The 26,027-nt window shown below is 42.8% G+C and overlaps 2 long non-coding RNA genes across 2 annotated transcripts in view; one reads left to right on the top strand and one right to left on the bottom strand.

Moving 5' to 3' along the window:
* Window positions 1–26,027, bottom strand: part of LOC309367792 — a 95,191-nt gene that overhangs the window by 24,647 nt on the left and 44,517 nt on the right. The window lies entirely within an intron of this gene.
* LOC309367762 lies at window positions 2,717–24,848 on the top strand. The gene is made up of 5 exons (XR_014167331.1): window positions 2,717–2,772; window positions 2,874–2,942; window positions 7,567–7,671; window positions 8,328–8,403; window positions 23,692–24,848. It is a non-coding gene; the product is annotated as an uncharacterized lncRNA (long non-coding RNA).

The raw sequence follows: 26,027 nt of genomic DNA, 5'->3' as shown, positions 1-26,027 counted from the left end.
CCACCGTCCTCAGACTATGTGGTGGGCCAGACTATATTTGGAGGGAGAGAGGAATGAACCAATTCCTATGCCCCACAAATAACCCAGAGATGCATTTTAAATAAAAGGACACATTCTACTCATGTAAAAACACGCTGATTCCCAGACAGTCCACAGGCTGGATTGAAAAGGCGATTGGGCCGCATCCGGCTCCTGGGCCTTAGATTGCCTACCTCTGTTTTGGTTGAAGCTCTCACATGATCACAGGACCATGAGCCCTGCCACAAACAGGAAGGTGAAGGGGATATACTTAAGGAAGCACCGTGTGAAGGCAGATATTGAAGGAATCAATATCTGAGTGACAGAGCAAGGCTTTGGCTGTAGCTAGGAAGAGGGCAATTTGGACTCCGTTTAAGGCAGCAAAGTAGCTTGTGCAGCTTTAAAAAAGTGCAGCTTTTTAGAATGGCTTAAGCAATAACAGATCAGGGGGAACGGGGCAATGAACAATGCAGATGTTCTCAAAGACATTTTGGTCCCTTCAAATGGTGGATGTGTAATACAGGGTTTGACATAAATTGATCCACTGATATCAATAGCAGTTAAACATGATGTCATTTCTCCAGATTGTCAGAGATCTGTGTCCCCGTTTTGTGCTACAAGTGGGCTAGAGTTATCCCCTGATAAAAGCTTCTGGTTGCCTCTAGGAACTGCCTAGCTTATAGGTTGTCTTCAAGCTACCTAGGGGTGATGCACCAGTTATTTCTTGCTACAGTAGCCTATGGCTAAAATGTAATAAGGACATATTGTCACTGCTGCAAATTTTCACCTAAGGTGAAAGTCAAGAAGAATTTGCAATGGCTTCTCTGGGGAAACCACCTATAGGGATTTTGAGGAAAGTCCAAAGAGTCTTGATAAGAATTGCAAAAAAAATTCTCAGAGAGGCCATTGCCATCTGTACTGTGGGTCAAACTCTGTGACTCTCTTACACATACACACACACACACACACACAGAGAGAGAGAGAGAGAGAGAGAGAGAGAGAGAGTTTTCTGTGAGCAGGACCTGCCCCAGTCATTTCAGCAACAGCTTAATCTTCATCTGATACGAACACAAAGGTCTGATCCATGCCAAGATGTGCGCAAGCTTTCAAAAAGTACTGCAGTAGAGGCAACTTAACTACTTGTGACACATGTGCACGACAAAAACGTACGAAATCTTGGAGCTTAAGTAGCAGACTGAAAGAGGGCTAATAATGAAGGGTAATAGGATGAATTACATAAAGGTAACAGGTAGTATTAATATCAGGGAAGGCTTCCTGACAATTATATCTATTAGCTTTTACTATAATCTCCTTAGGGAAAGTAATGAAGGCTCGTTAGCTCACATCTTCAAGAATATCCTGGACACTACACAGGAAGATATGGCACGGGAAGAAAACATGATGGATGAGAAATAAAAAAAGCTGTTGGTCCACTTAAGCCACTTCTACCCACTTCTACCCACCCACTGTGGTTCAAGCCAAGCAAGCAAGTTGTCACTGGGTGACCAGGGTGCAGATTCCAACCAGACAGATACCCCAACCCAAGCTTGGAGGTGTCATGGTCAATACGGCCCTCTGACCTCTTATGAGGGGCCCCCTATACTATGTTGAGCCTTTGACTGTGTCGACCACGGCAAACTATGGCAAGTTCTTAAAGAAATGGGAGTGCCAGATCACCTCATCTGTCTCCTGAGAAATCTCTATGTGGGACAAGAAGCTACAGTTAGAACTGGATATGGAACAACTGATTGGTTCAAAATTGGGAAAGGAGTACGACAAGGCTGTATTTTGTCTCCCTGCTTATTTAACTTATATGCAGAATTCATCATGCGAAAGGCTGGGCTGGATGAATCCCAAGCCGGAATTAAGATTGCCGGAAGAAATATCAACAACCTCAGATATGCAGATGACACAACCTTGATGGCAGAAAGTGAGGAGGAATTAAAGAACCTTTTAATGAGGGTGAAAGAGGAGAGCGCAAAATATGGTCTGAAGCTCAACATCAAAAAAACGAAGATCATGGCCACTGGTCCCATCACCTCCTGGCAAATAGAAGGGGAAGAAATGGAGGTAGTGAGAGATTTTACTTTCTTGGGCTCCATGATCACTGCAGATGGTGACAGCAGCCACAAAATTAAAAGATGCCTGCTTCTTGGGAGAAGGGCAATGACAGGCCTAGACAGCATCTTAAAAAGCAGAGATATCACCTTGCCGACAAAGGTCTGTTTAGTTAAAGCTATGGTTTTCCCAGTAGTGATGTATGGAAGTGAGAGCTGGACCATAAAGAAGGCTGATCGCCGAAGAATTGATGCTTTTGAATTATGGTGCTGGAGGAGACTCTTGAGAGTCCCATGGACTGCAAGAAGATCAAACCTCTCCATACTGAAGGAAATCAACCCTGAGTGCTCACTGGAAGGACAGATTGTGAAGCTGAGGCTCCAGTACTTTGGCCACCTCATGAGAAGAGAAGACTCCCTGGAGAAGACCCTGATGTTGGGAAAGATGGAGGGCACAAGGAGAAGGGGGCGACAGAGGACGAGATGGTTGGATAGTGTTTTCGAGGTTACCAGCATGAGTTTGACCAAACTGCGGGAGGCAGTGGAGGACAGAGGTGCCTGGCGTGCTCTGGTCCATGGGGTCACGAAGAGTCGGACACGACTAAACGACTAAACAACAACAACCCACTTCATGCTCTAAGCACATGGATTCTGCACTAAAATCCTGCAGCCAAAAAATCAAGGCATTGTGAAAAGCGTAAGTTAAGTTCACTAAGCTATTTGACTATATATTTGTCCGGGGGGAGGGGGAACCTAGTCACAAAATGAATTTCTTTTGACACAATTCACTATATACAGTCGCAGCCTTTCTGAATGCTCACATATCTGAAGAAAGTTGCAGATCACTTCTAGGAAGCAGTTGCCCAGGTAGGAACATGAGAGCAGCAAAATAACCAGATTGTACAATGGTGGTGGGATAAAATCAAGCCAAGTCTTTATTGACAGCAGCAGGCAGGGTAAGGGTTGGCATGGCATTAGGGCCAGGTTCAGTTCTTCATTTCAGAAGTCCCAAGTGGATCCATTGGGTTTGAATTGCCCCAAACCTGTTTCATGGGAGTTGACCAGTGCTGAACCTTGCTGTGGTTCAAGCCAAGCAAGCAAGTTGTCACTGGGTGACCAGGGTGCAGATTCCAACCAGACAGATACCCCAACCCAAGCTTGGAGGTGTCATGGTCAATACGGCCCTCTGACCTCTTACGAGGGGCCCCCTATACTATGTTGATCCTTCCCAATGCCATGACGCCCTCATACAATGTTCTTCACCTAACAAAGCAAGGCCATAATTTCACTGAGGGAAAGGTGGGGGGGGGGGAAACCCAACCAAGTGTCTATCAGGTTGAGAGGGGAAAACCAATTCTTAACAGCCCTGTTGTTAACCAGTGACCCAGAATTGCTCAGTGAAGGCTCTAACCCGAGGGTGGGTGGAAAGCTTTAAAGTTCAAGTGGTCCTAAGCTGCAGGGGAAGTTTTCCCCCTCTCCTTTGCCAGGGCTTATGAGACAGTGTTTTCCCATGAGCCCATCACACAGACAAGACACTGGGCAAAACTTTGCCCAGTATTTTACTGCAACCTGTGGGCCACAGCACTGCTGGGCAAAGGTATCTTGCACTTACAGGGCATGGAATGAGGCCTCTAAGCAAATTATACAATTGTGATGGGGGGCTGAAGTTGGCTTGGAAGGGATGTTATAAATAAGATTAAAAAATACATCACACAATCAAATGTTGGGTACCATATCTATAGGGAATGAAATGTCAACATCTCCATACAGGGTTGGTGGAGAAATTAAATTAAGTTTGCACATTCAGAAGTGTGTATTAGGAGAAATTCACTCTATAAAGTTGTTGGCTTTTCATGTGGATTTTTTTTTTTAAGTGCAATGTGTTGTGAATATAGTGGAGGACCAAACGTAAGATGACAGCTTCACCCATCCTTATCTCCATATTTAAGGATCACAGCACAAAAACAAGGAAAGCGCAATTCCCACTCCCTGAAAGATGTGACTTCCCCAAGGACTCTTCACCTCCAGATTCTGTTGCGCTGCCCCCATATTGCATGTTTTAACTTTTTAGGGTTGGCTGGTCCACTGACCAATCGCCAAATGGAACATATATATCTATAATATTTTATAGAAGTAGCTAGATGTTGAAACAGAATGCTCCAATGGACATATTAATCAACAATATTTCTGTGATTGAAGCAGCAGGAAAAAATTGCTGCGACAATCAAGGAAATTGCTGTTGCTCATGGGCCAGTTCATGCCGCCTATATAAAAAACCACCCCTCCGTTTACAGTGGCCTGTTAGGGACAGAAGTGTGGGGGAAGTAATATATGAGCTGTTATAACCACATTGGCAGATGCTGCTTCACAGCAGTCATTCACACAAGCTGCGCTATCACACTCTCAAGAATCACTGTCAATGTATGAGCGGCGATGAGTGGCTTATATCCTCCGTATGTGTCTGCGTCTGTCCACTGGGCAGCTCTACACAGATGATTTTAGAGCATGTGCATGAACTCCGTGTGCATTATCTGTTAGCTCCTGCCACTTTAGTGGAAGGGCCATGGCTCAGCAGGAGAGGACTTGTTTTGCATGCTGAAGGTCCAAGGTTCACTCCCCAGGGGATTGGAATGTCCCTTCTGAAAACTGGAGAGCTGCTGCCATTGCTTAGTCCTTGTATACAGTTCCTGCTTTCCACCTCTCACATTGGATTCCCAATTTAATGGTTAGAGTGCTGGACTAGGCCTGGGGAGAGTTGCCATACGTCCTCTTTTTCCAGGACACACCCCCTTTTTCATGATAAGAGTCGTCGTAGAGATCCATAGTTAAAAGTAAAAGGTAAGGGTAAAGGGACCCCTGACCATTAGGTCCAGTCGCGGACGACTCTGAGGTTGCGGCACTCATCTCGCTTTACTGGCCAAGGGAGCCGGCGTACAGCTTCCGGGTCATGTGGCCAGCATGACTAAATCACTTCTGGCAAACCAGAGCAGCACACAGAAACGCCATTTACCTTCCTGCCAGAGAGGTACCTATTGATCTACTTGCAATTTTGGCATGCTTTTGAACTGCTAGGTTGGCAGTAGCAGGGACCGAGCAACAGGAGCTCACCTTGTTGCGGGGATTCGAACCACCGACCTTCTGATCGGCAAACCCTAGGCTCTGTCGGCAAACGTGTCAAAATATGATACTCCCTGAGGGACCTTGGCCTGGCTGTATTCTCTTTCTCAGCCTACCACACAGGGTTATTTCTTGTGAGGATTAGAGGGTTGTAGGCATGGAGCAAAAACTATGTATGCACCTTGACCTCTTTGGAAGAAAGGTCAATGAAATGAAAGAATGAAAGTTGCCATACTAGGCTATTGCCCATGAGCTGTTTTTGCTTGTGAATACAATGAAGCAATTTGCAAACTTGCTGCTTCTATGAATTCTTTATCCACAACAGTGAATGTGTAGTTTTTGCTTTGGGAACAGAAAATCACAAATATTCATAGCATCCTAGTCCACTATTAAACACTAGCAATAGCCAAGCAGGTGTGCAACCCTTCACTGATGAGCCCATCAGTTTGTTATCAGAAAACCTAATGTTACAACCTCTCGGACACTGTTCCAAGTGCTGTGATGACTGGGAGGTAAAGGCTGCTGATAGGTTTGTTTGCTTGTTTGTAGGGTTGGGAGGGGGTAGGAACGATGTCATATTCAGGATTCGGGGGTCATTTTCTAATTCTGGTTGATACATTTAGTTCAGGTCTCTGGCTCCTAGTGCTTTTTATATTTCATAAGACTCTAATTTATTTAGCGGGGTAGGGGCATTCAGTTTTATTTCAGCTAATGGTGAAAAATGAAGGAATGAATCGTGATGTTCTGGAAGGGCTTTGCTGTCCTGGAAGAACCTTGCAGGAGAAAGTTATATAACAGTAACTCTTAAACTTCCAGTTTTTGTTGTGGGAGAAACTTGTTTACAGATATAGATGATAGATAGATGATAGAGATAGTTAGATAGCTAGATAGATGTCAGTGATCTCAGGTTAGGAGAAACATTATTTTACCACTAAAGGCATCATATGAATATAATGAAAGCTGTCTTTTGCAACTTACATAATAATGTGTATCACAGTGGGATAAATAAATAAAATATGCAGCAGTGGCAAAGAATGGGAAATGAAACATTATTCTTGATCATGGTCTGCAGCTGGTCTTGGGATCAGTTTGTTCAAACGGCAGAATTAAGTGGTAAAGCCTTTTCTGGACTAAATTATTTTAATATCACGTTTATGTATGGGGGAGCAGTAAATGTTGGGAGTTAAAACTTAATCTTCCCATAAAAGCCTGTTGTATCACATGATAGGAGGAAAGCTATGCTGAATCCTTCTCCATGAGGAGTCATGTCTTGGAGGGCATTTCTGAAAACAAGAGCACACAAACACCTGCCCATGTATATACAGGGTATACCTGCCAGTTACAGATCAGGAAAAACTTCACATGAATCTACCTCTTTATATATATCTTCATGACCACCCTGGTTTTCCACAGCAACATGTTGGAGGGTATAAGAATGACACATGTCACACCATTCTGTGCATGCAATGTTTCACCAGGAGATCTCCCCACACGCATGGATCACCTGTACTGGATCAAAGCAGAAGTTGCCTATTTCTTCACAGTAGTTCCACTGAGAACGAACACAGAAATAGGTTAAGAAATTCGTAAAAGGCAAGCCTTTATGTGATTATGCTTTTACATTTCTTGCTACAAAGTGTACATCATTTTTAAAGCTTCAGGAAGGCCAGGAACTTTGCCCATGGCTTTTAATTGTTGTTTTTTAACATTATGCTAAATTGTATTAAATTATTCATCTTATGGCTGGCATTATTTAGGAGCTTCACATCTGCCTTTAGCTGCAGTACAAAGGTTAAGTTGTTAAAAATCCCAGTTGCCAACCCATGTTTGTAGAATTAGGTTTCTTTTAAAGTACCATTGCCTCACTCAGATAGTTGGTAATTAGATCTGGGCATTATCTCTTGGTTTTTTATTGAACTTCATTTTTATATCTAAAAGAACCTTTGGAATACAAGTCCCACCTCTGAGTGGTGTGGTTATCAGAAAGTCTATCTCCATGGAGTACTTCAGCTGCTGATTTTGAGGCAATTGCATATGTACATCATCATCAATGTGTATTATGTGTGCATCATACATGTGCAATATTTTAAATACTATGATGCAGATAAAACTGCCACTTCAAGCCTGTCTGCAGAAAGTTTCTATTAAAGTGAATGTCAGCCGTGAGATTTACATCCAAGTAATTGAGAGGTGTGGTAAACCAGCCTGTGACAACCGTCTTTGTGTTATCAACACACTTGACTAGCAGCTTTTCAGAGTACAGAAAAAATGCACACCAGTGCAAAGCTTTTCTGAAGACAAATATTTTCCATGCCACATCAACACAAAGTACTCGGTGATCTTCAGTACATTAACATTAATTTTTCCTTTCCAGCAATTTTCATTTGAATTACTATTTCGAACAGCAAAACTTCTTAAGTGCAGTGAAGCAGGATTACTTTAAGAATTTTCATCAGCCTAAGCATTCATATTTTAAGTGGTGAGTAACATGAGTTCAAATTAAGGATGATGCAGATAACACTTAGATGCTTATATTCTGCTGTGGCTTTGGCAGAAAATGTGCCACAAAGTACTGAGCTGTCTAAGGCTGAAATCCTTTGGACACTTCCTTGTGAGTAAATCCATTGAACTAAATGGAACTTACTGCCGAGTAAGATCATGCTATTAGTGTTCCATTTTGGCCCACAAACATAGGGCGCTAGTGATCTGTGGGTCTAGTTGATATGTTCCTGGCAGAGATGTGAAAGCCACCCATGCTTTGCTCCCAAAATTATACTTTTTAGAGAATTACAAGATTTCAATGTGAGTTGTTGAAAGGACCAATTATTATTATTATTCTCCCCCTCCCCCGTTCCCTACAAGTAGGGTTGGAAGGGGGTTCTATTTGTTCCCCTTTGTGTAGCACACCAACCCAATTCAAAATTTATGCTGGTGAATCAGAATGCAGCTATCAGTCAGATCACACACTTCTCTGAATTTGTGCACTTTGGGTCCACAAAAGAAAAATATGTATTTTACATGTGAAATGTAGGCATTTTACAGAAAAATGACATTGAAAAATGTGTGTTTTATGGGAGGAACATGTACAAAATGTGTACTAATAACAATGTTTTTGTTTTGTGTGTGTCCTTTCAGAAAGTCTGCAAAAAACCAGGACAGAATAGAACAGAACTGTGATTGAGTACTTGAACCTGACTTGGAATGGACTTAAGTTGGTTTCTCCAGCCCTGCCCACAAATCTCTAAACAGAGGCAGATTTAGGCTAGCATGACCAGTTTGCCCGCACTGGATGCCAAGCTGAGAGGGCAGCACGTGGGGGGGGGGCAGTGATGTAGAATGGAAGATGAGAGGCACGCGGTGTGTGCACCAAATTGTGTGCACATGACCTAATGGATCTAAATGGCAGAAGATTCAGTATGGATAAAAGAAAACACTTCTCTAAGCAGTGCATCATCAATTTTCAGAACTTGCTACCCCAAGATATGGTAAAGATAAAGGGACCCCTAACAGTTAAGTCCAGTTCTGAATGACTCTGGGGTTGCGGAGCTCATCTCACTTTACAGGCCGAGGGAGCTGGCATTTGTCCGCTCTGTAGACAGTTTTTCCGGGCCATGTGGCCAGCACGAATAAGCTGCTTCTGGCACAATGGAACACCGACACCAGAGCAGCACACGGAAACACAGTTTACCTTCCTGCTGGAGTGGTACCTATTTATCTACTTGCACTGGTATGCTTTCGAACTGCTAGGTTGGCAGGAGCTGGGACAAAGCAATGGGAGCTCACTCCATCAAGGGAATTCGAACCGCCGATTGGCAAGCCCAAGAGGCTCAGTGGTTTAGACCACAGCACCACCCGTGATATGGTAGTAGCCACTAATTTCTCAGGCAGGCATCTAACTGGCCAATGTACAAATCAGGATGGTGAGTTATATAGGCCTATGTAATTTGATCAATTAGGGACCCTATGTTTTTGTTTTTACTCGGTTTCTTCCTTTTGTGCAACAGACAACAAGAACAAGGAACCATATAAATACATCAATTTCCAGAGATGCTTCAAAAGCAAAAATCTTAACAGTACAAGTGGTGCCACAGAATATTACCATTTCTAGGCATGCAGCTTAGTATATACAGACATTTATCCAGAAGTGACTGACTCTGATATGTTACACATTCAAATGCAGACAGTGCAATGAGGTTGTCAGTCCATTGCGCAACAGCTATCAGAAATTTCTCCTTGCAGGCTCAGTCTTGTGTTGCTTGTACAGCTATAAATTTTGAGCCGGTTCCCTCCAGAGAACGTTGTAATTAGTAAATGGGTCCTAGTTAATCAATGAATGTCTCCCGGTCTCCTGCCTTTCTTCCAACACACCGTATTCACACTGGGCTTTGCGTGGTTTGAGGAAAACATTGGTAACTTTCTCTTTCACTTAAGAATGAATTATAGTTCACAGGCTGGTGATTTTTACATAAGAACTCAAAACATTTAAGTAGAGGAATAATTTGCCTCTTTCTTTTTTCGTAATAAAATGAGGGTTTGAACTGGTACACGGTAAACACTGTGGTGATAAACTGGCAATCAGAAAATGATGCCATAAAACAAAAGACAAAGAAAGCAGCAGGCTTCTGGAGGAAACATGAAAAAACATTTAGATTTTATTTCTGGGCTACAAATAAGGAGAACTCTTCCGAAGATTTTGCACCATACTGGAAAAAAGAGAACCCCCTTTATCATATTCTGCTTAATTTCTGCATTCAGAAAGAAAGTACTTAACATGTCAAGTAGTACTTAACTGCATTAGCAATTCCATCCTTTTCAAGGAGGATTAACAATCCCTCCTCATTCAATGTGAATACAGACCTGAGAAATAAAAATGCAGCTGGCGGGGAAGAATTTGATTTTGCTGGATCTGTGTGTTTGATTATAGGGCTAAATAAAGGATGTGACCCATTTATTTTTATTTTCTTAAAAAGTTACATGCCCTATACATCCATTTTGTCTGAAAGAAATTGATTAGACCCAGTGCATAGCATACAACTTCGTAGTATCTTCAGAATCTGAATTAATAGCTTTATGGAGTTATGAAATCACTGTCAATGAGGAAATAATCGCTGCGAGGGAGGGAAACTGGTGGAATTTTCTTCCAAGTAAGGTATTTACCAGCGTCTTTGTGTAGCTTCTCTGTGTTTAGCACTAGAGTCTTTGTGTAACCTTAGTGAAAGACTGCAAGAACTACAGAGTTTGTTAAAGCGACATTATTATTATTATTTTTTAAAACCCACATTTTTTTCCCTCAGTGGCTGCTGCTTGTATTTTAATCATACATTCTAAAACGAGAAAACGCTGAAAGTTAAAATTAAGGGAGAGGTGGCAATTTTTAACTCAATTAACACATGGCACTTGGAGGGTATTAAAGAAATCCATGAAAATAGGAGAAAATACAGCCACGCATCTTCTTTACAAGCATCATATGCTTCAAATCTTTACTGTGGACGAGGGCCTTAGAACTTTATTTATTTATTATTTTGGAATTTTTAAACTGCACTTTCACAGAAAATATAGCAAGGTGGTGCGCAACATAAAAATACAAGGTCTGTATTTATTATCCCAAAGCCAGACGGCACTGGTACCTTCTGTCCAGGTGAGGAAAGCTCACCTCCTTCCTTGGCTATTAACATCTTGCATTAACCGAGCTATTTCATTGTGGCCACAGGCCTGACAGGGCACCTAAAGCAACAAAAGGTCTAGGAAGATGATTTCCCCTTTTTCCACAGCTGCTCCTTCAACACCTCCAAGTTCTCCAACAGACACATCCATCAAGAGCTCTAAAACCCTGCAGCAAAATGATAATTTTGATCTTTATTATTACATTTTTACTAGCTGGGTAGTATGGATGTGGATTGGTAGGGGGAAAACACCACTTTGATTTTCTTCTTCAGGCACTCAGATATTAACAAAGTAGAAGGGAATAAGAACTTCCATGTGCATGGGAAGCAGAGGGTTAATCCAAGGTGGCCTGTGACTTTGCCATCTTTTTCTTTCTTCTTCTCTCTTATGACCGATTCTTAACTGGGCAAGGAGGCTGCAAGAACAATGCATGCCCAACATGAAAATCTAAGAAGGCATTGTTGCTGGCAAGGTGACATGGAAACTGCATCCACCTCAGGGATGGCATACCTGGGTATTTCCTAAACCACCATGCTTTTTGAAAATGCCAATCAGGAGTTAGAGCATTTTAACCTCCTCCTAGGTAGTCAAACTCTATGTTTGGCAAAACTTTAACCATAAGGCATTTAAAAGAGTGCATCTCATGAATGTGTGTGGTGTGAGGGCTTCAGTCAAAGGTAGAAAGGTAAAGGTAAAGGACCTCTGATAGTTAAGTCCAGTCGCGAATGACTCTGAGGTTGCGGTGCTCATCTCACCTTACTGGCCGAGGGAGCCAATGTTTGTCCTCAGACAGTTTTTCCACATCATGTGGCCAGAATGACTAAGCCGCTTCTGGCGAAACCAGAGCAGCACATGGAAACACCATTTACCTTCCCACCAGAATGGTACCTATTTATCTACTTGCATTTTGGGCATGCTTTTGAATTGCTAGGTTGACAGGAGCTGGGACAGAGCAACAGGAGCTCACCCCGCCGCATGGATTCGAACCGTGACCTTCTGATCGGCAAGCCCAAGAGGCTCAGTGGTTTAGATCACAGCACCACCCGCATCAGTCAAATGTGTTTTCTTTCAGAGGTCCTCTTATGAGGCAGAGAGCAGTTTTTATTTGGTCTTTCCAGACTACAATTGATAAAACAGCTCATGACGTCTTTTTAATTAGCAAGAGTGTGAGGAACATTTTAACAACAAGTAGTGAGAGTTGGGGTCAAACACACCTCGACAAAACTGAGGTGTGGGGAATCCATACTGCTTTAATGTCAGTCTGCCATAAACCTGTGATTCAGATGGCCCTTAACTTAGACAAGGGGCTAATTGCTATGTGCTGTTTTAGGGACCCATCCTTCCTTAATGTAGATAAAAATTCAAGTTTTTACCCTTACGGCTTTTAGAGTTAATTCTTCTCCTTCTGGAATGAATGGGGGTGGGATGTGTGCTTCTAAGGCACTAGGGGTTCAAGTGACCCCACCAAATGCTGTTTCAATTGGGTTAAACACACACACACACACCTATTTTCATACAATACAAATCATTCACTTCTCTCAACACCTCTACATCCTATATACATTGATAATCAAATGGTGGAAGTTGGTGGGTGCCACCCCTCCCCCCAAAAATATGGTGGACATTCTCTCTCTCTATTTTTATTTTGGAAGGTTAATAATCCAATATAGTCTGAACATCCTTTAAAAAGTCTATTTCTTGTAGCCTAGTTGATCAAACTGATGTAGGATGGATCTAGACCAGATTGCCAAAGAAACCAGAAGAGCCAGTCTCAAAATTGGTAGGACCTGCCATTGCTGACACCAAGAAAAGGGAAAGGAATCATCTCTTTGATCAGTGCAATGGCACAACATTGTAATATGAAACAGTTTTGTCTCTCCACCCCATGAAGTTGTGGAATGTAGTTGCTGTACAGCTACAGCAGTAGAGTCAGAGCAGCTATGCTATAGTTGGAAGGTCTATCAAATTGGTTGTTGTGACTGGTATTTTATAATTAATTATTATTGCACTATTGTTCCAGAGGTCCGTTCTTAACCTGAAACTGTTCTTAACCTGAAGCACCACATTAGCTAATGGGGCCTCCTGCTGCTGCTGCTGTGCCACTGCTGCACGGTTTCTGTTCTCATCCTGAAGCAAAGTTCTTAACCCGAGATACTATTTCTGGGTTAGTGGAATCTGTAACTTGAGGCGTCTATAACCTGAGGTACCACTGTACGTACTGTTATATATGCACTAATGGAAGGGTCTTTTGTGACTATATAGTTTTATTGGGAAAAGGAAACTCTTGAAAATGCATTTGTTTCTTACCGGCAAATTGTGTCATATTTAATAACTTCCACTAGCTTTCTTGGGGTGCATTTGACCTTGATACCAGATTGGATAGTCAGTTTTGGTTTTGAATTGGCAGAGGGTGAACCCAAAACATTCTCAGATCAACAAGGGGCAGATGGAGCTACTTTGGAGGCAGATCTGACCGTCAGCTGCTAGATCTGACGGCCTAACCACCACCCCAGGCCATTTAGTTTGCAATCGTATTATTATGAACGTCAGGTTATTAGAAATGGCTGTGTATTTCTCAGCATCTTCCATAGGGCTAAAATATAGTTTGCTCTCAGATAAACGGGATATGGTGGGGTGGAGGAAGGGCTGTTCTTCACCAAACATTCATTTATAACATTTAAGCCTTGAGGAAATGATCAACTGCTAAACCCACATTTGATTAGCACTGCTGCAATTTACAAGCTTGTGTACATTCCTGCCATTGTTAGCTTCTTCTTTTTTATTTCACTCTGAATAAAACTTCAGTTAATCTGCGGAATATCAACGAGGGCCTAGATACCCAACGGATCAGTTTATTTGTGCATTATGTGTGTCGAAAGAAAGCTAACATAATAAAACTGTTGAAGCATGCAAGTTAAGGCAAAGGCCCTGCCTCAGTTGAGAGTGTTTTAGGTCACCTGAGACTTAGTTAAAGCTGATGTATTAGTAGTGAAGTATTAATAAGGTAAGCACTGCTGTTTGTCATTGTTGCTTATATGTATACCGCTGGAAAGAGAGAGCTAACAAGAAGCTTCCCTATAATTGTTGGGCTGTGCTGTAGATCTGTGCTATAATAAGACCATCCGTTTTCTTCATCTTTTAGTGCTTTATAACACCTCAGTGCACATAAAACATACAATTATATTAAATGATCTGAACGCATGCTTGGAAAATGAGAAAAATAATACACCGTTACAGTGTGGTTCATAACATTAAATAAAAAAAGGAAAAGAACATATTTTCAACCAGTAAGATTATTTCAGTTTACCTCTTTTGGGATGACCATATTGTTAAGCCTTCAGCTAATTATCAAGGTCACTTCTGAATTCCCACAAACTTTTTTCTTAATCTATTGGTATTTCAAGGAATATGTTTATGACATTTCACATCCATATTTTCTAGTTCTCGAGTGAGTGGAAATGTATGAAACACTGAAATGCAGTTATTTAGATCAGATTATTTGAATTTATAGTGTCTAAAACTCAGCTGGGGCTAAAATGACTCTTCAAAGTCATTCCATTATTTACAATTTGAACCTAAATATATTTCTTCCCTCCCCCTCCCCAAACCCTTCTTCTTCTTCTGGGTAATTTTCAGATTACTTTCCTCTCACGATGATAAACGTGGTACATATAAAGGATGTGAAAGCCTCCAACTCAAAGGTGGAGAAGCTCTTCTGTTCTTTATCAGATCCTAGTCTCACAGGCTGAATTTGACTAGTGGGTGAGGCTGCCCACATGTCAATCATTGGACATCACAAGGATGGCCGGTGATTGGGTGCTTTGACATCCTCAAGTAAGGACTTCAAAGCACCATGCAGAGATTGTAAAGAGCTCTATGCCTGAGGCTTTTGGTTTGCTGCTTAGCTGATGGGCAGCAGAGCCAGACATTGACTGGATGTGCCAGTTCCCCACAGGTACAGCGAACACACTGAATTCTGCTTTCTAATGAAGTTGCTTGCTCAGCTGATCCAGCAGGTGTTGGCTTTACGGAAGCCAGCTTTCCCTTGCTAGTCCAAAATCAAGATCACACAGTCTAAAGCACCAGATTGTTCATTGGCAACTGCATTTCTATGTCTTCCACACCTGACATCACATATGACATCAGGTGTAGGGCAGATGAGCATAGTTTGAGGGAAATGGCCTCACAGGCCAAATTTGAACTCCTGGAAGGTCAGGTTTGGCCTACAGGTTGGAGGTTCCCCATCTTGGCTCTAAATCAGTGGTGGCCAAACTTGACCCTCCAGCTGTTTTTGGACCATAACTCCCATCATCCCTAGCTAACAGGGCCAAGTTTGGCCACCACTGCTCTAAACGAATGGGCTAGGCTGATTGTATGAGGCATGATCTTACCATTAGGCAGAGTGAAGTGCAAAGCAGTGGTTAGATGTTGGTAGGGCCAACCCTACCATTAGACAGGAAGGGGCAATCACCAGAGGATGCAGATACTGACAGGCAGCAGAGACAGTCCCCTAGCTGGACCTCTTGAGCTCCTCTGGCTTTACTATCTGTTGGAGGGCAGAGTTGTGTATATCACACAGTCTCCTGGGTCCCCTAAACTAACTTGCTGCCTCTGGTGTGATGAAGGATACAGTCACATCGCAAGTGCTGAAGTCAGATTCAGCTGTCAGCCCACTTAGCTTCTGTACAAGGACTATGGATGGTGTACCAACTTGCCCTTCACCTCAGGAGTTAAACTGGCTCGGGCCAACACTGCCTTTTTGAAGAACAAAATTATTTGCATCTGTGCCATATGGCCTACTCTGCACCCCCCAAGTCTTTTACCCCTTAAGCAGGGTGGGGGACATTTTCACCAGTGCTGAATTAAGATTCAGTTGCTAGTCCATTTGGCTTTGGTACGTGGATTGGGGTGTATGAAATGTCATTTGACTCGGGTCTAATGATCTGCTTTCAGTGTGGCATTTCAGGTTTGTTTGCTTTAGGGGTACGTGAACAAGAATCAAGATAGTAAAATGTTCAATATCACCTATCAAAACTTCAGTTTCCTCTAGGATCCTGGAGCATTTCCAGAGCTCAATTAACTTAAATTAGCGTTCTTTTCCTAATTACATAACAGCAACAATAAGCCACAAATTCTATGAAAATGAACAAAAACGAGCTATGGTGAAGAAGTGAATGTGAATCTTCCTTCTGCATGAAATAAGACAGAGAAGAATATTGGTTGTCATAACTGCCTGGATAAATTTTCAATAATAGGCTTCTTTAAATATATTCATTGTAACAAGTGATGATACAAATATGAGAAAAGGATAATCAATACAACCATAATGAGAAAGTGTGATTGCCGATCCAGTTACATGAAGAATTAGAATCAACACAGTTTGACAATGGATCAAAGAGGCTTGAAACATAAGAAGAAAATAAGGTTTTGTTATTCTGTGAAGCAAATTTGATATGAAGTGTATGGAGGTGGGAATTTGTGGGCACATTTCAGTTGTACTGCAATGAGTTTTAGAGACTTAATCAGCTGCCATTGACAATCAGCATCTAACCTGCAAAGAAGTTTTCAAAATGTTGTTTCTTTCTTTTTAAATATCAACTAAGGAGAACAGGAAAGAAATGAAAGAAATCACTCAAATGGCAAAAATGCGTAGGATAGATCATGAATATAATGTGCAGTTGCATGAGGCTGTTCCCGTTTTGCAGGCAAAAGTGCTCTAAAAACTGGGAGAAAGAGGATCTTCTTACATAGACAGGAGTAGTTTGTACATTCGAACCTCAGTTTTCAAACGTCTCAGCTGCCGAATGATTGGGAAGCCGAACGCCAAAACCCAGAAGTGAATGCTTCTGTTTTCGAATGCGCCTTGGAAGTCAAACGGCTTCCGAGGCGTGTTTTTCATTTTTCTTCCATTGAACTTGCTGATAGCCCTTTGATCCTTGGTTTTCGAACGTTTTGGAGGTCGAATGGACTTCTGGAACGGATTATGTTCAGAAACCGAGGTTCCACTGTACAGGGCTCTGAGTGTGAAGGAAAATATGAATTGTGAAGGTTCTGTCCAGTTGCTAAATAAATAGGTTTTTTTTAAATGTGGAAATGACTTCTGCATTTGGTGTCTCCAGTAAGACACAGGAGAGGCAGCCAGTGGTTGGCCAGTAGTGGGTGGGAAGAAGGAATTTCGCAGTTTCCATTGGATTCTCCCCTCTTGTTCATGCCCACCATGGGATTGCTGTTGTGTCTCCAGTTAAATTCTTCCTTTTTAAAAACAAATAATTAAACCATCAGGACAGCCTTTATTTAAAGGTCCTTTTGTCATGTTTTTTTTTCCCCTATCCCTAGGAGGCCAAGCAAACCTCCAGGCACCTTACCTGAGCCAATTAGAACCACAAATTCTTAATGAGACTGCTCTTCCAAATCTGCAAACCTCATGAATACTCCCCTAGTTAGATTGCATATCTCTCTCTCTCTCTCTCTCTCTCTCTCTCTCTCTCTCTCTCTCTCTCTCTCTCTCTCTCTCTCTCTCATATCTTTTTATTTCATTTTTTGAGCACATGGTAGAGGACAGAACCACAGCTTTTCTTTGTACAGGACAATTCAGTAGCACATCTTTTCTCCTTTGCTAAGGTTGGTTGTGAGACAAAGGGCCTCTTGAGAACTTTTTGTAATTCACATTGAGGGTGGGTTGGAAGAAGAGAAAATTCTGGAAGGTTCTGTTGAAATGCATGAACAATCCTATATGACTAAGATCACTTACAGCCCTGTTGACTCTGTGTTGTATTCAGCTAAGTTCTACACAGAGTAAACCCAATGAAAGTAATATTGTCCGCATCTGTCTGTCTCTGGAGACAATGGAGTGCACTTTCAGGGGTGAAGTCAAACTGCTGTGTTACCAGCACCAAAGTGACCTCCCCAGAGTGCAAGACTGGGCAGTGTGTGTGGAGGTCCTGGGCTGACCACACAACAAGACCCCCACTCTCGGCTTCACTGATGTGGTCCAAAGGAAAGCAGAGCAATATGTTTGGGTTGGCTACAGGAGTTGCCAGGAGACGACATACAAGATGCCATCCAACCATCTTAGGGACTCCATGCCAGATTTGTGTATGGTTTATTCCTTAGCATTTTCTTTTCCTGGAGATATCTTGCAAGGCAGCAGAGGTTTAGGACCAGAGTTTTCCTTCTCCTAGACTCAGAGTAAACCCATTGAAATGAATGAGTCATGTCTATAAACTCAATGGGCCTACTAGCATTGAATGCCATCAACTTATACTAGAATTCATGTTTGTCGATCATGAGAGCGGGAGAGAGAATTCTGGTTTTTGTTGAAATGCAAGGTGTTTTTGGAGTGAGGGGGAAGATTTATTAAGCCAGTCTTCTGTTTGTCTCCACCAGTTCTGCATATCCAGAAGTAGACTGCCTCGCTTTTGAGACCCAGGGTGTGAATGTGAGGAATTGGTGACCAAGCCAGTGCTTGGGATGTGGTCAAGGGGTTTTGAAGAACTGAGGTGTGACATCTCTGAGAAGTGGTACTTCAGAGCTTCTCAGGGACTTTTGCAATTTCTTCCCTATCTTCTCAGTTGTACTGGGATTTGCTGGAAGGCCCCAGGCCTCTTACTCAGGGGAGCTATCCCCAGGTATCTAAACCGAGCAGAATCATGACAAAAATGGCAAAGTTGTGAAGCAGTTTTAGCCCCTACTCTAATGATGACCCTAAGCATACCCCTCTACTTTCTCCCATATACAGTAATTGAGGTCTGCCATTTTACAACTTAATAGATAAGAATAATTTCAAAAGCATGATATCCAAGCATGCTTGGGGTTATAGATAAGAAGCAATGTGTTCTATCATTATTTGACTTCTCAATACCGTTTCCCTCTTTTATCAGGCTAATTGGTTGCCTAATTTGTAGATGTCACAGAACGATTGCAAACTCGAGTACTTCTCGCTGTAGAAAGGATGATTTCTTTATTTGATATAATGAATGACAGTTTTCTTACAAAAACCCCTCATTCCTTCTCATGTTCTTAATTGCTTATCCATTAATCTCTAGTTTTTGATATCTATAATACTACCAATAGATGGAATATAAGTGGAATTTTCTCTACCCTGCCAATCAGAGCTATACACCTTTCAATCAACAGATAGGATTAGCATTTATAATCATTACTCAATTGCAAGGTAATCCACATTTTTCTCTAACAACCCCGCCTTTTGATTATACCAGAGTTGCACATTCAAAAAGAAATGAGAGGTTGTTTCCCCTCACTGGAAGTTATTACCACTGATGGACTATTATAAATATCTTTCACCAGAATGTTATTGCCAACCCCATCCCCCCAAAAACCCCTCTAATAGTTATGCTTGTGCTGATTGTATTGGGTCATGCCAATGAGGACTTGTTATACAGGCCGACTATTATTTCTCTATGTAATGCTAATTCTTGTTGCAAGTTTGGTTGCATTGATCACTGTGAACAGCTAACTGAAGAGTGGCTTGGGAAACATTAACAAAAGAGCTTTAATTATTCTTCATTACTGGAGATGTTCATCTGGTAGCCAAGAATGTCTTTACAGCCTTTGGAATGCAATACCCCTAAGAGTTGGGGAAGGTGAGATGTCTCAGGACTGTCCCCCACTCTTAGAAGCAGCCTGGCCTCTACTTTCCACAGTGGACAAACCTGTGTTGATACTCCTGAACTCCCAATCTGATGGCACACTTACTTGGATTTTGCAATGCAGCTTTGGGGCACAAAAGAGGCACACACCAAAATATAATTTTGCATTAAAAGTGCATACAAAATTTAAAATTGGACTTCCCATATCTCCTTTCACAATTCTACACAACATGACGTGGAATGGACCTGTGGCTGAGTGTAAGCAAAAGTGAAACCTCTCAGTCTATTCCTGAGATTACAAAGCCCAAACCTGAGACATAGGGGCAGCCCCTGGGGATATCATTAAGCATGATACATGATACAATAACCACAGTTGCTGGGGCCCTGTCTTCAAATAAAGAACATGAAGACTAAGAAGTCAGCAAATACCACACTGGTTGGAATTAAGACAGAAAATTTAGCGAAAGGGGCGTTCCTAGGTCCAGCTGAAGTATGGGGACCTTAATAATAATAATAATAATAATAATAATAATAATAAATTTTAATAAATTTTATTTATATCCCGCCCTCCCCAGCCGAAGCTGGGCTCAGGGCGGCTAACAAAAGGGCGGCTTCTCACCTGCTTAGGGAGCCTGGGTGGAGATGTGATGTTTTTAGATGGGGACACTCACAGTCAGGAGCCCAGACTGACGCCCCTGAAGGCTGCAATTCTAAACACACTTAAGAAGGACTTTCTCTCAAGCCCTCTTGTGGCCATCTGCCAATCTGTGAAACTTCAAAGCAGCCCTGAAGGTGTGGCAACCCCATGAACTCTATCAGTATTGGTGGTAATGTGGCTACAGCCAGGTTGCTCCAAGAAACATAGACCCAAAGAATTTGTGAGCTGCTGTGGAGAATCATAAAACTGTGGAGTTGGAAATGACACCCAGGGTTATCTAGTCTAGCCCCCTGCAATGCAGGAATCTCAACTAAATCATTCATGGCAGATGACCATCCAACCTAGGCTTAGAAACCTACAATGAAGGAGAGTCCACCAACTTCCATCAGAGTCCGTCCTACTGTCAAACAGCTGTTACCATCCAGAAAGTTCTTCTTGATGGTGAGTCGGAATTGCCTTTCTTTAGGGAAAAGGTATTTCCAACATGGTGCTGGTGCTGGCTCGCCAGAGCAGCGATGTCACGCTGGCCACGTGACCCGGAAGTGTTTTCGGACAGCGCTGGCTCCCGGCCTCTTAAGTGAGATGAGTGCACAACCCTAGAGTCTGTCAAGACTGGCCCATACGGGCAGGGGTACCTTTACTTATTTCCAACATTGTGTAAAATCTATAAATAAGTGTGCTGCGTGATATAAAATTGCTACTTTCTTAATAACTGTAAGTAGTTAACTGTGAGAGATAAGAAGGCTACTTGTAAATGAAGCCTGATCATGACTTTGTAAATGAGCTTTGGCAGCTTGCTTACTGTCAACAAAGCTAAAACTTTCACCAAGGAGACATTTATAGGCCTCAGAAGGTTTACAGTTAGGTTCAGAAGTTTATGTACCAGACATGAGAATAAAAAAAAGGTCAGGTTGTGGTAGGCCAGTCAGAGCATATTCTAATTGGCTCATAAATACAGGCCAATGGACTGGAGCTAACGAGTTATTAAAAGAGGGTTGTGGATATAGACTATAAGTCCTGAAGGGGGCCAGGATCACCTCAGGCAGAGAAGAGCCTGAGAGGGGAGACGACTGCAGCAGAGCTTCTGAAGAAGAGCTGGGATCACTGGGATCTCCTTGTCAAGATATGATGGGAGAGGAAGACTCAGTTCTGCAACAGTTCTGCAAGGAAGCTGGGGAAGTCAAGTGCCTGGCAGGCTACCGACAGAGCCGTCCTGCCTTTGAAACGGGGTGAAGCACCCAGAGGCAGAGCTAGTTGCTCTGGCACCCGGAGCGGCGCACATGCTGTGCACCCGGGGGTGGGGCCATGGGGGCGGGGCGAGCATCCCAGGGGGGCGCCGCCCACGGTGAGTGTCCCAGAGACGCCCATGGGGGCTGAAGTGAGTTGCTCATGGCGGGCTGCGTCCTGGGTGGGGGAGGGAGGGAGTTGCGCTGCTTTGAGAGCAGCCTTCCTCCCTTTCCTTTTCCTTTTGACAGCCCGGGGGAGGCTCCCCCCTCCAGGAAGCAGCCTGGGAGCGGGGGACAATGGCCCACCACCCACCTGTGACTCCAAGCCTCCCCCAAGCTGTCAAACCAAAGAGGAGAGGGGGGAAGGCCGCCGATAATGTGGCACAGCTCCACTCCTTCCCCCATGGCTTGGAGTAGGCTTGGGAGGCGTGGGTGGGCAGCGTGCCAAATGTCATCCCCCTCGGTAATGTCACCCCCTCGGTAATGATACCTGGGGCAGAATGCCCCCACCGCCCCCTTCCTCCGCCCCTGGAAACACCTGCCTCAGGCAGCAGAAGCCCAAGAAGCAGCGCCTCACCTTTCACACCTACTTCCATCGCTACCCTACAGCGGAGAAGTTGAGCCACAATGCCTTGCAAAGTGTCCCAGCCCCTGTTGAGTTCGAGAGATTGATGTTCCTGCGCACAGCATTGCTGCTCGTCTTCCCTGCCCTGGGTAAAATTTCCATCTTCCATTGGTGATACACCCATGATGGAGTCCCGTATAACCACTAAACCTTCTTCTGTTGCTCTGTACCTGTGTTCTGCCACTGGTAACACTACATTTTTCAAACGTTTCTCCTGGTTCTTCTAATGCATTTCACAGCTGGAAATTTTCCCCCTTCAATCCCTGGGTGTCTCCAGGAAGGGGAGAGAGAAACCAGCAGCTTCTTAAGAGTCCATCCTCATGTTTCTTCTATCATGAGGCTATGGCAGTAGTAGGAGCAACTTTGCCTGTTGGTATTCAGCTCTACAGATAAGTCATAATACACTGTTATTCTTTTTCCTCCTAGCATGATTAAAGCAGAAAGTTTCAATATGTTTTATGTTCCTGCAATTTTATTAGCCAGTGCTTAAAACGTCTACTTCCAGAGGACATGTGTAAAGGTCATGTGGTGAGCTGGCTTGATGGCTATCTTTATCACCTTGCCAGTGACTGCGCAGGCAGATTGGGGTCACTGCAGGCTGGGGAAAAAGGCTGAGCAGAAAATCTAAGCGAAGGAGGATTAGAAAACAATTTGTCTAGAAAATGACACTTCCAGAGAAAGAGTGAAGGAAGGCGCCTAGAAATACCGACTCACCTGAAAAGGTCCTGGTAGGTCCCTATGGGATAAATGGGGATTATAGTTTTTCAGGCTGAAGTCTATGCTAATTTTCCTTGTGTTAAATGATTAAAGCATGCCCTGTGAGGAGCTTATGCTAAACTCAAGTGCTCAGTGTCTCACTGGGGGAAGTAATTTGACAGTCTGAAGCCAAGTCTCCTGCAGGGAGTAATTTGCAGGGATGAACCAAATTCTCATAAAAAAAGAAGATGACTCAACTTGAGCCTGGTGAATTTGACCCACTCAGGATCTCACTGGTACTTGATACCCGAGGCAAATATATTGACAAGGCAGGACAAGCTGTTGCAGACTTTGGAAACCACCAAATATGTGGTGCACATACGAGCCACAAAACAATAGGTCTAAGCACGGTTACTCACATGTATAGCATGGTGTGCTGAGTCAGGAGTAAAGTTGTGCTTTTAACCCCTCCCTGACATCTTCTCTGCTTCTTTCAATAACCATGCCTTGTGTGGAGTTTTCTGCAGAATCTCACACGTTGTTGTTGTTGCTTTACACAAAAGCATGCACAATACTTGACTGTTGCAAGAATCAGACACTATGTTAAAAGCTCTGCCCTCTTCCCAATTCAATATACATTTGCCCTACACATGAGTAATGTGCATCTAGGGTTAAGTGGCTAGCTAAACAAGAACTTATGACATCTGTGTGAAGAAACAAATTCTATTTACTACTAGAATGTGGGGTTACTACATTGCTAGTAGGCTCAAAGCAGACTAGGATTTTGTTCAGTCTGCATTTTTAGCTGAACCCAGCTACGGTAATTCATACCTCCTGGACACACAAATTAGAACATGCCCCAAAATTCATATTTAAAATGTATACTTTAGTATAAAGTGTCATGCAAATAAATCTGTACCTTAGTGTAAAAAAATAATTTTGTAAAAAATGCATATAAAAACAATGCACATTTTAGTGTTGTTTTTTATTTTAAAAACCTCGATCTGTCCTGTTTCCACAGATTTATGAATGAATGCAAGGAAAACTGACACGGATCAGAAACAGACTGATCTCTCCATCCCTACAGCTAAGAAAAGGATATTCCTCTTCATACAATGAATCATTCATGTAGTAAATTCCCTATTGCAAGGTATGGTGATGACAGCTCACTTAGGTCACTATTTCAAAAGAAGAGAGGAACTTGTGGAGTTTATGAATTAGCCATGACAGCTGAATAGAGCCTCTTATCAACAGGAAGGGTGGCAAATTTCAGGTCCTGGGACCAGGTTTGGTCCTCCAGGCTTCTCACCTGGCCCTTGGAATACTCTCCAGGCCACATAGCTCACTGGCCCTCTTTCATACCCTAAGTGTTTTTGCGTGGCAGGACTGTGTCCTTGAGAAGTGATCATGCCTCTAGCTTGTCTGTATGATGGGTAGAGAGGGTTGTGTTAATTTGTTCAGAAGCTTCCACTATACAAAGGTAAAAATTGCACCTGCTCCCCCTCCCATTTTTGCCTCTGGCTCCACCCATGTGTGCCTCAAACATTGGCCCTTTTATTTGTGGGCAAATAAAAATGGAGGGTGGTTCTTTTCATTCCTGTGAATAAGCTCTCCAGAAGAAGCCAGCTGACCACCACTGAAAACAAACAAAAGCAAAGAAACCAAGAATGGTGGGCAAGATTAACCTTTGGTCTGATGCCAACAAGAATCTTCTTTAAATTTGTGTTTGGTAGTAGTCATATTGTGCAATTTCAGCTGTAAACAATTTCTGCTGTATTACCATTTCAGAAGGCAGAGATGAACCCAGTGCCAAAATGTGTCTTCAGCCTATCCATCATACTTTAGCAAAGTTGTTGTTGTTGCTGTTGTCTCTTTGGACACTCAGCTCATGCAATTAGGAATGCCTAGTTACTGCAGGGCATAAACAGCAAAACACAGGACTAGTGAGAGTTTATAAAGGGGCTGAAAAGGGAGCCTAAGTAGATGGAGCAGGGTTACACATATTCTTTATCAAAATTCTCTAGGGCATATGGCCATGTTTGGACTATCATATCTGAGCTTATAAGCAGAAATATAAAATAAGCCTTAGGTACTTGCATACCACACGTTTGTTCTTCCCTTCGCACAAGCCAGGAAACAAGTCAGACTTAATACAAGGAAGGCTTCAGATAACTATAGTTTCCAGGAAAAATAGGTTCAATGGCTTCCTGAAGAGACAAGATAGAAAACCATAGCATAAAGTAAGCTTAAATCTTATGTTGTTTGGGAGCTATTAACCACAGTTTCCTGATTTGTTTTCAGCAGACTACAGTTTCCTTAAGACTTCCTGCCTTGTTTGCTTGCTTGCAGGAGAATGAGGCTTGATGGTATTATAATAATAATATTGACTTAAAGGTAAAGGGACCCCTGACCGTCAAGTCCAGTCGCAGATGACTCTGGGGTTGCCATGCTCATCTCCCTTTACTGGCCGAGGGAGCCAGCGTTTTTCTGCAGACAGCTTCCGGGTCATGTGGCCAGCATGACTAAGCTGCATCTGGCGAACTAGAGCAGTGCATGGAAATGCTGCTTACCTTCCCGCTGGAGTGGTACCTATTTATCTACTTGCACCTTGATGTGCTTTCAAACTGCTAGGTTGGCAGGAGCAGGGACCGAGCCACGGGAGCTCACCCCGTCACGGGGATTTTAACTGCCGACCTTCCGATTAGCATGTTGACTTACTGAGTCCAAAAATGATCAGCTGAGATGAACATTGTCCTCTGACTTTGGCAACCAATGTGATATTGGGCAACCAATATGATAAAAGGGCCTGGAAACCAAGCCTTATGAGGAATGGCTAAGGGAGTTGGGGATGAGAGGAGACAGAGAGGAGATAGCATACCATCTTCAAATATCTAAAGGGCTGCCACATGGAAGATGGAGGAAGCTTGTTTTCTCTTGCTCTGGAGGGTAAGACCCAAACCAAAGGATTGAAGTTAAAAGCAAGGAGATTCCTACTAAACATCAGGAAGGACTTTCTGACAGCAAAGAGCAGTTCAACAGTGGACCTGACTCCTTCAGAAGGTAATAGACTCTCCTTTGGTGGTTTTCAAGCAGAGGTTGGATGGCTTTCTGTCATAGATGCTTTAGATGAGATTCCTGCATTGCAGGGGGCAGGACTAGATGACCCTCAGGAGCCCTTCCATCTCTACAGTTATATGATACTGTGGCACACCTAGGATTTTTTTTTTTAAAGAATCACAAATTTCAATTATAATGTTGTAACAAAAAAAAAACCAACAACCTATTATACAAATTTTGAAATTAATGAAACCCCAAATTTGGGGGGTTCTTATTGAACATCCAAAAATGAATTTTTCT

Source organism: Podarcis melisellensis (assembly GCF_964234715.1).
Source record: "Podarcis melisellensis genome assembly, chromosome: 4".
Classification (NCBI taxonomy): Eukaryota; Metazoa; Chordata; class Lepidosauria; order Squamata; family Lacertidae; genus Podarcis; species Podarcis melisellensis.
Note: the sequence above shows the minus strand (reverse complement) of the source record. Positions and strands in the feature narration are given on the sequence as shown.